Source organism: Haematobia irritans, chromosome 1, assembly GCF_050003625.1.
Source record: "Haematobia irritans isolate KBUSLIRL chromosome 1, ASM5000362v1, whole genome shotgun sequence".
In the NCBI taxonomy this organism is placed as follows: Eukaryota; Metazoa; Arthropoda; class Insecta; order Diptera; family Muscidae; genus Haematobia; species Haematobia irritans.
The window spans coordinates 87,747,367-87,760,463 of NC_134397.1; the positions used below are offsets into that span (position 1 = coordinate 87,747,367).

Genomic DNA, 13,097 nt, shown 5'->3' on the forward strand with positions numbered 1-13,097 from the left:
AAAAAATAATGAATGGAAATTTTAAAGAAGTAACTAAACTCATTGCAAGACATTAAGATTTTTTTGTGTATTGTAAAGAGCCTTAGCTGGAACTAATGATTCTATTGAATAGCAGCATACCAATCAATGATTAAATATACATACGCGCCAAAATGAATAAATTGTCATATAGCTCAAACAAAAGTCACAAAATCAAATTGCGATCCGCGGAACTATGGAGCGTAAGTTGAAAATAAAACTAAATGACAGAAGGAACGATGAGGACGAAAGAGATGGAACTAGTGACAGTCATTCCTTTCAGTGAACCGTTCATTGGAACTAGTTCGTTCCGGAACGACACAAGACTAGTTGAGATCCGACATTTCTGTCATAATGGCGCCCAAAAACAGTTAATGCAGTCCGTACCCATTCAGACAAAACAGTTCGTTTCCGTAACGCAAAGGCGGCACGTAAGCGGACTGTTTTCGGTATTTTTAGGTTGAAATCAGTTCGTTTCCATTACGCAAAATCATTTCGCTTTCGTACCGCAAAAAACGGCATGTTTGCGAAGAGTTTTACACAGAATTATTTTCGTCATATTTTTACATAAAAAATATGCATGTGTTATCGGTTCAGATTTAGATATAGCTCCCATATATATCTTTCGCCCGATATGGACTAATATGGTACTACAAGCCAGAGTTTTGGCCCAATTTGGTTGAAATTTTGCACAGAGAGTACAATTAGTAATATAGTCATGTGTGCCAAATGTCATTGAAATCGGTTCAGAGTTAGATATAGCTTCCATACATATTTTTCGCCCGATATGGACTTATATGGCCCCAGAAGCCAGAGTTTTGGCCCAATTTGGTTGAAATTTTGCACTAGGAGTACAATTAGTAATATAGTCATGTGTGCCAAATTTAATTGAAATCGGTTCAGATTTAGATATAGCTCCCATATATATTGTTACGTTTTTATATCCCTGCCAGCATTTCAAAGTTCCATTTCAACCTCATCGTTACCACAGACTCGTAAATGTCACTTCAACCATCATGAAAAGGTACATCAAAAAGTACATGCAAGTAATTTGCCATCCCTACTGTTAAAAAAGCCAAGCGCAACCAGCTTGTTATATTTTAATTAAATAAAAACGAAAATAAAGTTCTGAAAACATAGATTATACGCTTAAAATTGTGAAAGGTATATTGGTGAACAATTTGGTGATTTTCCAAATGGAATAAAGTGATTGTTTTTCAGATATTTTACAGACACGCTGCCTCCATGGAATAAAAACACTGGTTGATAGACGCAGCAACATGTAACTCGCTACTTGTAACTCAACATAATCATTAATGGTGGCTGCCAAACACATACACACTCACATAGATATATGCTCGCATGACTACAACAACAACAATAATGACAATAGACAATGAGATGAAATGAGAATGCAAAATAACAAAGCAAAGGGGTTGCTATTCTATGAGAGAGTAAGAACTAACATTTCGATAAGCAAACAAAAGAACATAAAAGAAATTCAGGAAAATACTAGAAAATGAATAGATGATTCCAACAAGTGATAGCGAAATTTTATCGTTACAATTTGAAGTTTTAAATTAACGGAAACTAATTTAAATAAACTTATATCTATAATTATCAAATTCGTAATAATATGTTTTTCTGATTTCGACAAAAATTGTCAAAATACCAACATTTTCCTTGTTAAATCGCCACTGCTTAGTCGAAAAGTTGCAAAAATGACTCTTTTTCCTAAACTTCTAATACAAATATATCGAGCGATAAATCATAAATAAACTTTTGCGAAGTTTCCTTAAAATTGCTTCAGATTTAAATGTTTCCCATATTTTTTACTAAAATTGTGTTCCACCCTAGTGCATTAGCCAACTTAAATTTTGAGTCTATAGATTTTGTAAAAGTGTATCAAATTCTGTCCACATCGAGTGATTTTTAAATGTATGTATTTGGGACAAACCTTTATATATAGCACCCAACACATTTGACGGATGTGATATGGTATCGAAAATTTAGATCTACAAAGTGGTGCAGGGTATAATGTAGTCGGCCCCGCCCGACTTTAGACTTTCCTTACTTGTTTTTCTATGGGTGTAGCAAGTTGCATGTTGCAGCATCTATCAGCCGTTTGTTTATTCTCCATGGAGGCAGCGTGTCTGGAAAAATATCTGAAAAACAATCACTTTATTCCATTTGGAAAGTCGAAAATTTTTCACCATATACCTTTCACAATTTTAAGCGTTTCAGCACGTTTTTATTTAAATAAATTATAATAAGCTAGTTGCGCTTGGCGTTTCAAAAAATATAAAATGACTCTTTTAACAATAGTGATGGCAAAACACTTTCATGCCCATTTTGTACTTTTTGATGTTCTTCCCCCATCACAGTTGGTGATTGTTGTAGTTACATTTACGAGTCTGTGGTAGCGATGAGGATGAAATGGAACTTTGAAATGCTGGCAAGGGAAAGTCGAAAATTGTTCACCATATACCTTTCACAATTTTAAGCGTAATAAACATGTTTCAGCACTCCTGATCTCTTTTTACATTGTAATTCTTAAAAATTGCATTTGATTCAGATTCCCCTAAAAATGTCACTGAGGACACAAATATCTATTTTCAGTTTGTTTAGGTAAAAGTCTAGCAAGATTTTGTTTTTGTTTAGACTTTGAATGTTATATTGTAGTAAGCTTATCATTTGTGTTTAGTGAAAGTATTTTTTCAGTGTTTAATTTTGAAGAAGTGAATGAGATTTCCTTTTGAAAGCCATTTAGTATGGATAGACCTTCTGGCGAATTGACTGAGTTCAAAATAGCTGACATCTGTTGAGTGAAGATGGACACCACTTTTTCTAATTCAGACACTTTGGAGAAGTTTTCATGCTGGAAGAAAGACCTTAGCGGAAGAATGGGACCAATATCTTCTTGTGGTAAGTTCCTTTTTGGTGAAGGTTCTGCAACTTTGCTATATTTGTATTTTGTAATTTTCTTATTAAACTCTTCTGTCATCGTTCTTTTATATTTATATTGATGTGAGAAACAAAAACAAAAGAACGATTTACACTCCTTTATTTGTTGTAACTGTTCACTGTATTTGTTGTTAGACTGTGTTAAGTTATCGATTATCATATTGAATTTACATATCGATCAAACTGTATTTCTCACATGCCACAAATAAAACAGTACTTAAACAGTCATCAAACCAAACACGCGTGTTTTATATGACAATTCTGGCGACGAGGCGAATTAATAAAGACTAAGAAATGGTAGATGGAAAAGGAGAAGCAAGTGCATCCAATGCAGTTGGAAATGTGTTCCACATGGAAGCCATTTATGAAAAAACCATGAAGTGGGCTCGTTGGGTTGCTAGATTTGAGACTGCTTTGTCAATATTTGATATAGCCCCAGAAAAGAAAACAAAATTTTTGTTGCATTTTATGGGTACAGTGGCATATGATAATCTTTGCGACAAGGCACTTCCTCGATCACCGGAACAATTGGCATATACCGAAATAACAAGCATTTTGGAAAATCACTACAATCCTGCACCGAATGAGATTCTTCTCCATTTTAGGTTTCATTCGCGAAAACAGCGGATTTCTTGGTGGCGTTGCGGCATCTTTCTGTTGGGTGTAACTTTGGCGATTACAACGATAGAGCATTGCGAAATCAATTTGTTTACGGGCTGGCTGACCAAAAAGTGCAAAGCAGACTTCTGGAGAAAAGTGACCTAAATTTGGACGAGGCTGCAAACATTGTAAGTGCACATGAAATAGCGGAGAAAGGTTATGCGGAGATGAATAAAGATCATGAAGGATACGTTAATAAAGTGCAGGAGAAAAAGAAAGACAAATATAGGAAAAGCACAATAGCAACGAAAGTAACGGAAACCTTGTCATTGAGCTTAACATGGAATCGGGCAGCACTCAGTGATAAGAGAGAAGTTCACCAATGTGGTATCACAATGGACTGAATAGTCTAAGTGAGCCTGATACATCGGGCTGCCACCTAACCTAACCTAACCTAACCTAACCTAACGGAAACTAATGTCAAATGTTTTCGTTGCGGCATCACAGACCATTTAGCATCTAGTTGCAAACATTGTGAAACCATTTGCCATTATTGCAGAAGGAAAGGTCACCTTCGACGAATGTGTTTGAAAGCTAAAAAAACGTTGGGGATGATAACGGAGTGTGACGCTAGTGTTAGTGAAGGATCGTGTGAAGATTTATTGCAATTAGAAAATTCTACAACTAATTCTGACAGAAGAGATAAAATTATGTGCAAACTAGAAGTAAATGGCAAAAGCATTACTTTCGAAGTCGATACTGGAGCGCCAGTGACCATTATGAGCATTGGGGATGCAAGAAGATACCTCGGAAAGAAGATGAAATTGTGTGATACCGACCTTAAATTGTATAGCTATTGCAAAACATGTATCGATTGTCTGGGCTATGTTTGTCAAAACTACTAATAAGGTAAGAGCAAAAATTTACATTGTGAATTCTGACCGCAAACCACTTCTGGGCCGAGAATGGTTACGTTCGATACAACTGGATTGGGCACAAATACTACGGGAGAAGTTTAAATCGGAGGCAATAGTAAACCAGATACAACAGTCGATTCAACTGGATGACAAACTAGAATACATTTTAAGCAAGTATCCAACGGTCCTTTCCGATACAGCAGGAAAAATCAACGGGTTTCAGGCGCGATTACATATTAAACCCAATGCTATACCTCGCTCCCTCAAGGCAAGAAGGGTTCCATTTCCGCTACTGCAAGCGGTTGAAGAGGAATTAGAAAAACAAGTGGAAGAGGGCCTCCTGGTAAAAGTTGACAGGAGTGACTGGGCAACGCCGGTGGTGGTGGTGAGGAAGAGCGACAATAAAGTACGGCTTTGCGGAGATTATAAGGTGACCGTGAATCCAAATTTAGTTGTAGATGAACACCCACTCTCGCTAAAGCTTATCTGCAGTTGGAAGTACACCCAGAGGATCAAGGATTTTTAACGTTGAGCACTCACAAAGGGTTGTTTAGACCAACGAGGTTGATGTACGGAATATCATGTGCACCCTCCATTAGGCAAAGATTTATAGAGCAATTATTGATAGACATCCCAGGCGTAAAGGTATTCTTAGATGACATAAAGGTTACAGCAAATAATGACCAAGAACATATGGAACGCCTCGAAGAAGTATTACGACGGTTGGACAAGCATAATATGAAAATTAATCTAAAAAATCACAATTCTTTCGTGACAAGATAGAATATTGTGGGTATGTCATTGACAAAATGGGAATTCGGAAGATGCAATCGAAGGTAGAAGCAATAACAAATATGAAAATTCCGAATAATAAGGATGAGGTGAGGTCGTTTTAGGCCTTGTTAATTATTATGGCAGGTTCATACGTAATTTGAGTTCGCTGTCGTATCCCCTAAATAGACTATTGCACAAAGACGTGCCGTTTGACTTCGATTGTAACTGTCAATGGGCATTTGACGAAATTAAGCGCCAGATAAGTTCCGATACGATATTGACCCATTACGATCCCAGAATTCCACTTAATCTTGCAGTGGATGCAAGTCCAACAGGGGTAGGTGCGGTCTTAAGCCACGAGTATGGAAATGGGATAGAACGCCCAATACAGTTCGCGTCAAGGACTTTAAACAAAACACAACAACGTTATAGCCAACGTTATAGCCATTATATTTGGGGTCCAGAAATTTTACCAATACATATGCGGTCGGAAATTTACACTTATCACAGATAATAAAGCGATCTCACAGATATTTTCACCAAACAAAGGAATTCCTGTTTTATCAGCAACGCGGATGCAACACTATGCAGTTTTTTTAGAGGCCTTTGATTATAAATAGTATCCGTTGTAGAAGTTCAAAAGAAAATAGTAATGCAGACGCATTATCGCGCTTACCTAACCCGGAAATATGTGGAACCCATGTTGAGATTGATCAAGTTGAAATTGAAACAATTGAAAATTTGCCCGTCACCGTAAAAGAATTATCTAAGGAGACAAAACTTGATAAAACAGTTAAGAATCTTATAGAATGCCTTAAGTATGGTAGACCTTGTGACAAATATCAACGATTTGGGATTGAACAAACAGAATTTTCATTGCAACAGGGATGTCTATTGAGAGGGGCAAGAGTTTACATTCCGTTAAGCTTAAGAGCAAAGGTGCTTGGAGAATTGCACTCAGGTCATTTTGGAATCACTAAAATGAAATCTTTAGCGACAGCTTACTGTTGGTGGAAAGAAATGGACCAAGACATTGAACATCTTATAATAAATTGCCGCAATTGCCAGATTTCAAGACCTAGCCCACCAAAGGAACAAACTCACTTGTGGTTACCACCGAAGAAAGTCTTTGAAAGAGTACATATTGATTATGCGGGGCCTTTTTTGGGCCATTATTTTTTTGTATTAGTGGATGCGTTTTCTAAATGGCCTGAGGTAAGAATAGTTTCAAATATCACAACGGAAACAACAATAAAATTGTGTCGCAACCCTGCCAACATTTTTTGAATTTGGGGACTCTTTTGAGAATCCCCACTACGTCGAAAACAATCATATACGACATCAAAAACACGTCGGAAAAGCGCCGTCACTATTGAGAAGTTGTACCACGCCAAGTTACTACAAAAATGTTTCGCATGAGTGCAATTATTAGGTGCCTTTATAGATCAATTTAGAACGACGCCAATAAGGGACCCTCCAAACAATCAGAAAAAGTGCATTTTAAGATAGTTGTAAAAGAATCATTGTGGTCGAGTAAAACACGTTTGTTTAGATATTTATTAATTTGATTAAACATTTACAAATTCTTAAAAATATAACATTTATACCACTATCACATTACATTTAACATAATTTTTGGCATTAATGATGATGTTGAGTTACAAGTAGCGAGTTACATGTTGCTGCGTCTATCAACCAGAGTTTTTATTCCATGGAGGCAGCGTGTCTGTAAAATATCTGAAAAACAATCACTTTATTCCATTTGGAAAATCACCAAATTGTTCACCAATATACCTTTCACAATTTTAAGCGTATAATCTATGTTTTCAGAACTTTATTTTCGTTCTTATTTAATTAAAATATAACAAGCTGGTTGCGCTTGGCGTTTCACAAAAAAAATGGCTTTTTTTACAGTAGGGATGGCAAATTACTTGCATGTACTTTTTGATGTACCTTTTCATGATGGTTGAAGTGACATTTACGAGTCTGTGGTAACGATGAGGTTGAAATGGAACTTTGAAATGCTGGCAGGGAACATATTTGCAACATTTGGCATACCAAATATACTAGTTAGTGACCATGGAACCCAATTTAAATCGGAAGGGTTCAGGAAATATTTAGAAGAGAATGGTATTATACACAAATTGGGTGCCCCGTATCACCCGGCAACAAATGGTCAAGCTGAACGCTTCAACCAAACTTTTAAGGCAAAACTATCTACTTTTAACAACAAAATTGGCGAAATAAGCAAGAACTTGGACCAAATACTCCTATCGTACCGAAGATCAATCCATCCAACCACTGGGAAATCACCTGCTATGATGATGTTTAACCGGCAGATACAGTCTAGACTTGACCTGATGGTTCCAAGTAATGTAGTAAACGACGTAGAGAGACAGATAACATTAAAAAGATTTGAAATGGGAGAACACGTAGCAGTGCTCGAATATATCGGAAAGGACCGTTGGAAGTTCGGGGTGGTAAAAGAAAAATGCGGAGACCTCCACTACTTGATAATCCTTGAAGATGGACGGATTTGGAAGAGACACGTAGACCAAATGCGCAGGATCGGCTCGGATATGACGAAACCACAAATAACTAGTTCAAATCAGGTACAGCAACCTACACAATCCAACACGAGAATGCCCATCAGTTCTAATCAGGTACAGCAGGCTGCACTGCCAAGCCCGAGAAAGCCCATCGGCTCACCACCGCATCAGAATATTGAAGCCCAACAAGAAGACACAAACATCACTGTCAATTTAGAAGGTAACCCACAACAAAATGGCGACTCTCCCCGTATCACCGATGTGCATAGGGGCGACCGAAATTCCCCAATATCAAGGCCTGCTCGACAACGTAAACTACCCAGACATCTACAAGATTACGAATTGGAGACATAGTTTTCAGCCGTATACCATTGTTATCTCTATGCATTTAATGTAAAATTAATTTTTCAAAATTAATCTCATTGAAAATTTAGAAGCGTGAAAGATGTTAAGTTATCGATTATCATATTGAATTTACATATCGATCAAACTGTATTTCTCACATACCACAAATAAAACAGTACTTGAACAGTCATCAAATCAAACACGCGTGTTTTATATGACAGACTGTAATATAAAAAACGGGCGAAAACGATCGACGCACAGGTGGTCTATTGTCAACAGGTGTTGAGATCCGACATTTCTGTCATAATGGCGCCCAAAATCAGTTTAGCCTCAACTTTTGTTGATGTCAGACTTCTACGCGCCGGTCGCTTATCTGTTTGTTCTCGTTAGCTATTTTGGTTGACATTACGAAAAAAAAACATAAACTCCTTCGTTTATAAACGGTTGTTTCCAAATATCGTTATCAAAACAAAAACAAGTGCAATGTTATTCCAAAACTTCATTATTAAAAGGAAAACAAAAACAAACCAGTGCAGTGTTTATTATAAAATTGCAATTCTAAAAAACTTTTCCACCAATCATGGTGGGAAATGAAAAGAAAAAAGAACCGCCCAACATTCATGATGTTAGGAAAAAAGAACAAAATGCTGAAATGCCTGAGAGCAAAAAATTCAAAAGTGTCACAACAAACTACACAACACAATCTCCATCTAATATAAAGATAAATTACAATTTTAATATGTATGAAAATTCCCAGATTCTATACCCGGAAAATCATCCAGGCCCTTTTTATATAATTCTCCAAACTAAAAATGAAATTAGCTCCAGTCGGAGAAACTGTGAACTCCACCTATTTGAAAAATTGGAAAAATTAAACATTCCAAATAGCTTCCAATCCAAGCATGTTGGTCTAAACACCTTCAGACTGGAATTTAGAAAATCAAATGAAGCAAATGACTTCGTCAATAACAAGAAACTGCTGAGTCTGGAAATGAAAACATTCATTCCGGATCGTTTTGTCCAAAAATTTTATATAATTAAAAATGTTCCCACATCCTGGTCGGGTGAGAAAATAATTAATGAAATCAACTGGAAGAATATTTTTAAATGCGTCTCTGTATACCGATATATAAATAAAAATGATGAAGGTATAGAATATCCAAGTGGGACAATTAAGATTGGTTGTATTCACAATGAAGTGATTCGAAAAGTGGACATGTTTGGAACATTTGCTACAGTGAACTTATATGTACCCCCTCTCCGTCTTTGCAAAAACTGTGGAAGATTGGGTCATATTGCAACTCGATGTCGGTCAAAAAAGAGAGAAATTTTATCCCATGCGAAAAAAACTGTAAAGAAATAAAATGTAAAGATTGTCTAATGACAACCCAATGCGCTGCTCCTTGTATAACACCAAGATGCATTCTCTGTAATCAATCAGACCATTCAGCCAACGATTCAACAAAGTGTAAAAAATGGGAAGTGGAAAAATCAGTAAGAACAATTATGGCCTTATCAAATAAATCCCGCAAAGAATGCCTGCAATCACATCAAAGCACGAACTATTTTGAAATTCTTGGAGAAGAGGAATATGCCAAAAATTTTCCTGAAATTACTACCAAAAAACATCAAAACTCCAATATTGTCTCCAATTCCATAAATGAGGAAATCAACAGAAGAATTACCAAGTTGAAATATAATAAAGTTGCTAGACTCTCACCAGCGAGAATAAATCCGACTGCCACACCAGTGACAATTACTCCCACCAGACCCACATACGAATACCAAAACTTTTCTACTGTCTCTGATTTTGAAAAAGTAGTCACGCTATTCAATACTCAAATGACTGCAGTTCTTGAATCAATCAAATGCTCGGAGGGGCTAAATATCCTACAGAATTTCCAAGAAGCTATCAAAAGTGTACCATCTACAAGTAAAATTAAAACACATAATCTTAAAAATAATAATACAACTGTGAATGATTATTCTACAATATAATATTCAAAGCCTACCAAAAATAAATTATTTTTAGACTATCATCTAAACAAATTAAATGTTGATGTGTGCATTCTTAGTGAAATTTTTAATTATGAAGACAAAGACACTAAAACGTGCCTTAACAACTACAATATTATAACTAAGAAACGCCATGATAATTTTGGAGGTGTTGCTATACTTAGTAAAAAAAGTATAAAAATTAAAAAAATACAATTTTCTAGTTCACTGGATATTCTGATTTGTGAAACAAAAAATCTAAACACAAATTTAATATTTGTTTCAGTATACTTCCCTCATTCAATTAGCACTAATACCTTAAAAATTGAATTGGAAAAACTATTTTTCTTTTTAGAATACAAGCAAAATGTTTTCATACTAGGTGATTTCAATGCCCGGTCAAAAGCTTTCGGAGACACCTTTGACTCATCCCGAGGTAATGCAATCAAAATGATTTTTTACCAATCAATTTTTCGATGCTTAAATGATGGCAGTGTCACCTTTAGGAAGAATATAAATGACTACTCTCATGGTTCAGTTCTCGACCTTTCATTCACAAACACGAACATGCCTACTTCATGGTCAGTATTAAAAAACTATATTGGTGGTAGTCATCACTACCCCATAGAAATCAAAATTATGAGTAATAAATTAAATAAACAAAATTTCTGGCAAAAAACTTACTATTGGAAAATATTAAAAAAATTACAATACCGAACAACATGCGGGATATCCAAAATTGCTTTAAGTCTGAAATTAAGAAAACAACGTTCACTTTAATTAAAAACAGAGTACCCAAAAAGTGGTGGAATAAAGAAGTAGATAAACTATACAGACTAAAACAAGCAGCTCAAAAAACTTTTGATCTCAAAAAAGACAATATAAAACTACACCAAGCAATAAAAAATTTTCAAAATGCAGCCAAGAGGGCAAAAAACAATCTTTCTGTGATAAAGTTGAAAAGCTCAACAATAAACCTGACTCAAAGTCACTTTTTAAATTTATTAGAGGATGTAAGGAGTCACAAGAATCGTCAACAAGCTCCAAATGGTGTGAAGAGAATAACATGGAATTCCTAAACCACATGAAACTTCAAGTTCCGGATAACACATTTGTTACGCACTTTGCTATATCACATGATTTTTCACTGGATGAATTAGTCCACGTCTTGAAAGGCAAAACTACCCCCTCAGCCGCTGGTCTAGATGGTATTACATATGAAATGATCCATCAACTATCATTGGTATGTAAAAAAAGACTGCTTGAAGCTCTCAATAACTCTTGGAGATCATGCGAGATTAGTGATAATTTGAGAAAAATCAAAATAGTACCAGTACCAAAAAAAGGTAAGGATCTTGATATCTATACAAATTTTCGACCAATAGCTCTCATCTCGGTACTCATCAAAATTACAAATCTAATGGTAAAAGAACGCTTAAATACATTCATTAATCTAAACCACATATTGCCAAATAGGTCATACGCTTACAGGAAAAATATGTCGGCTTCACACTGCATTAACGACCTAATTCACACTATGAATCTCCAAAAAGAAAAGGGAAGAAAAGTTGTACTGGTTACAATGGACGTTAGCAATGCTTATGAGCGGGTTAATATCAGTGTGCTGCAATCTATACTACTTGAATTAAACTTCCCTAACCAAATAATAGCATGGATAATGGCATTCCTTTGCAAAAGAATATTAGTTATGGGAAACAATCAAATAGAAATTTTTAATGGCATCCCACAAGGCAGTTGTCTGAGCCCATTATTATTTAATATCTACACGTTGGGTCTCCATGGCGTAGAAGATGATAATACGCACGTCTTTCAATTTGCGGATGACTTCATAACCCTCACTCATAGTCATGACTTTGACAAAATAAAGTAATCAGTTTTGCTTCGCTTTTAAAAGACTTAAATCTCAAAATAAACATAGAGAAAACATCTACAATGTATGTGGCTAAAGGTGCAAGAAAAGTTCCACTAATATCTCTCGCTGGTCAACTGATAAAACCGGTTACAAGTATAAAATTCCTTGGTAGAAATATCAAAAACAGTCTGTCTCTAAAAGAACATTATGATGAAGTCATAAATTCCTGCAGCTTTTCTCTCAAGGCCATAAGAATGATAACAACTCTGAATTATGGTATACACCCCTACGTTGCCAATAACATAACAAAATCCATTATATTCTCCAAGACAGAATATCTCAACTCCTCCATGGCGCATATGCCAACATCCCTAAACAAAAAAAATACTAGTTTTCAATATCGGTTTCTACGTAGGAATCTTGGTCTAACTCGAACAACACCCACGCATGTAATCTATGCTTTAGCTGGAACCTTACCTCCCAAACAAAGAACGCAACTCATTGCTGCTAAAGAACTTATAAAACTAAAAACCTTTAATCTATCTTTATACCAATATATCACCTCCTCGTCTTCTAATACAAGCTTGGGTATGGTTTATCACAAATTCAAATATATTTTTGATAATATTGTAACAAATGAGAACAAAAGACCCTCATATAAAATAAAAGTCCTGCTAAATTTGTTTGATGGAAACAAAAACAATACTAACAAAGAATGTATAATTGCTATATATCGTCAGTCTATAAATGATTTCAAAACAATGGGTTATTCCATTTGGGCCACGGATGCATCGATCGGCGCACAGTCCTCAGGATGTGCGGTTTGCAACATCTCGACAAATCAAAATTTTCTTTTTTCCATACCACACAAGGTTTCCTCTCTCACTGGCGAACTACATGCTATTGACAAAGCGATTGATCTAATATTAGAGGAAGGAATATGCAATGCTGTTATCTTCACTGATAGCAAAAATGCATGTTTGCTTATAAGCAACAATTCGGATCACAACTATTTAGTCAACAACATACTGGAAAAAATCAACAACTCATATATTTCGACTG

The 13,097-nt window shown here is 35.7% G+C and overlaps 1 long non-coding RNA gene across 1 annotated transcript; it reads left to right on the plus strand.

Moving 5' to 3' along the window:
• Positions 1–966: 966 nt before the first annotated feature.
• Positions 967–1,653, plus strand: LOC142239924 (uncharacterized). The gene is made up of 2 exons (XR_012723138.1): positions 967–1,182; positions 1,240–1,653. It is a non-coding gene; the product is annotated as an uncharacterized LOC142239924 (long non-coding RNA).
• Positions 1,654–13,097: the final 11,444 nt, after the last annotated feature.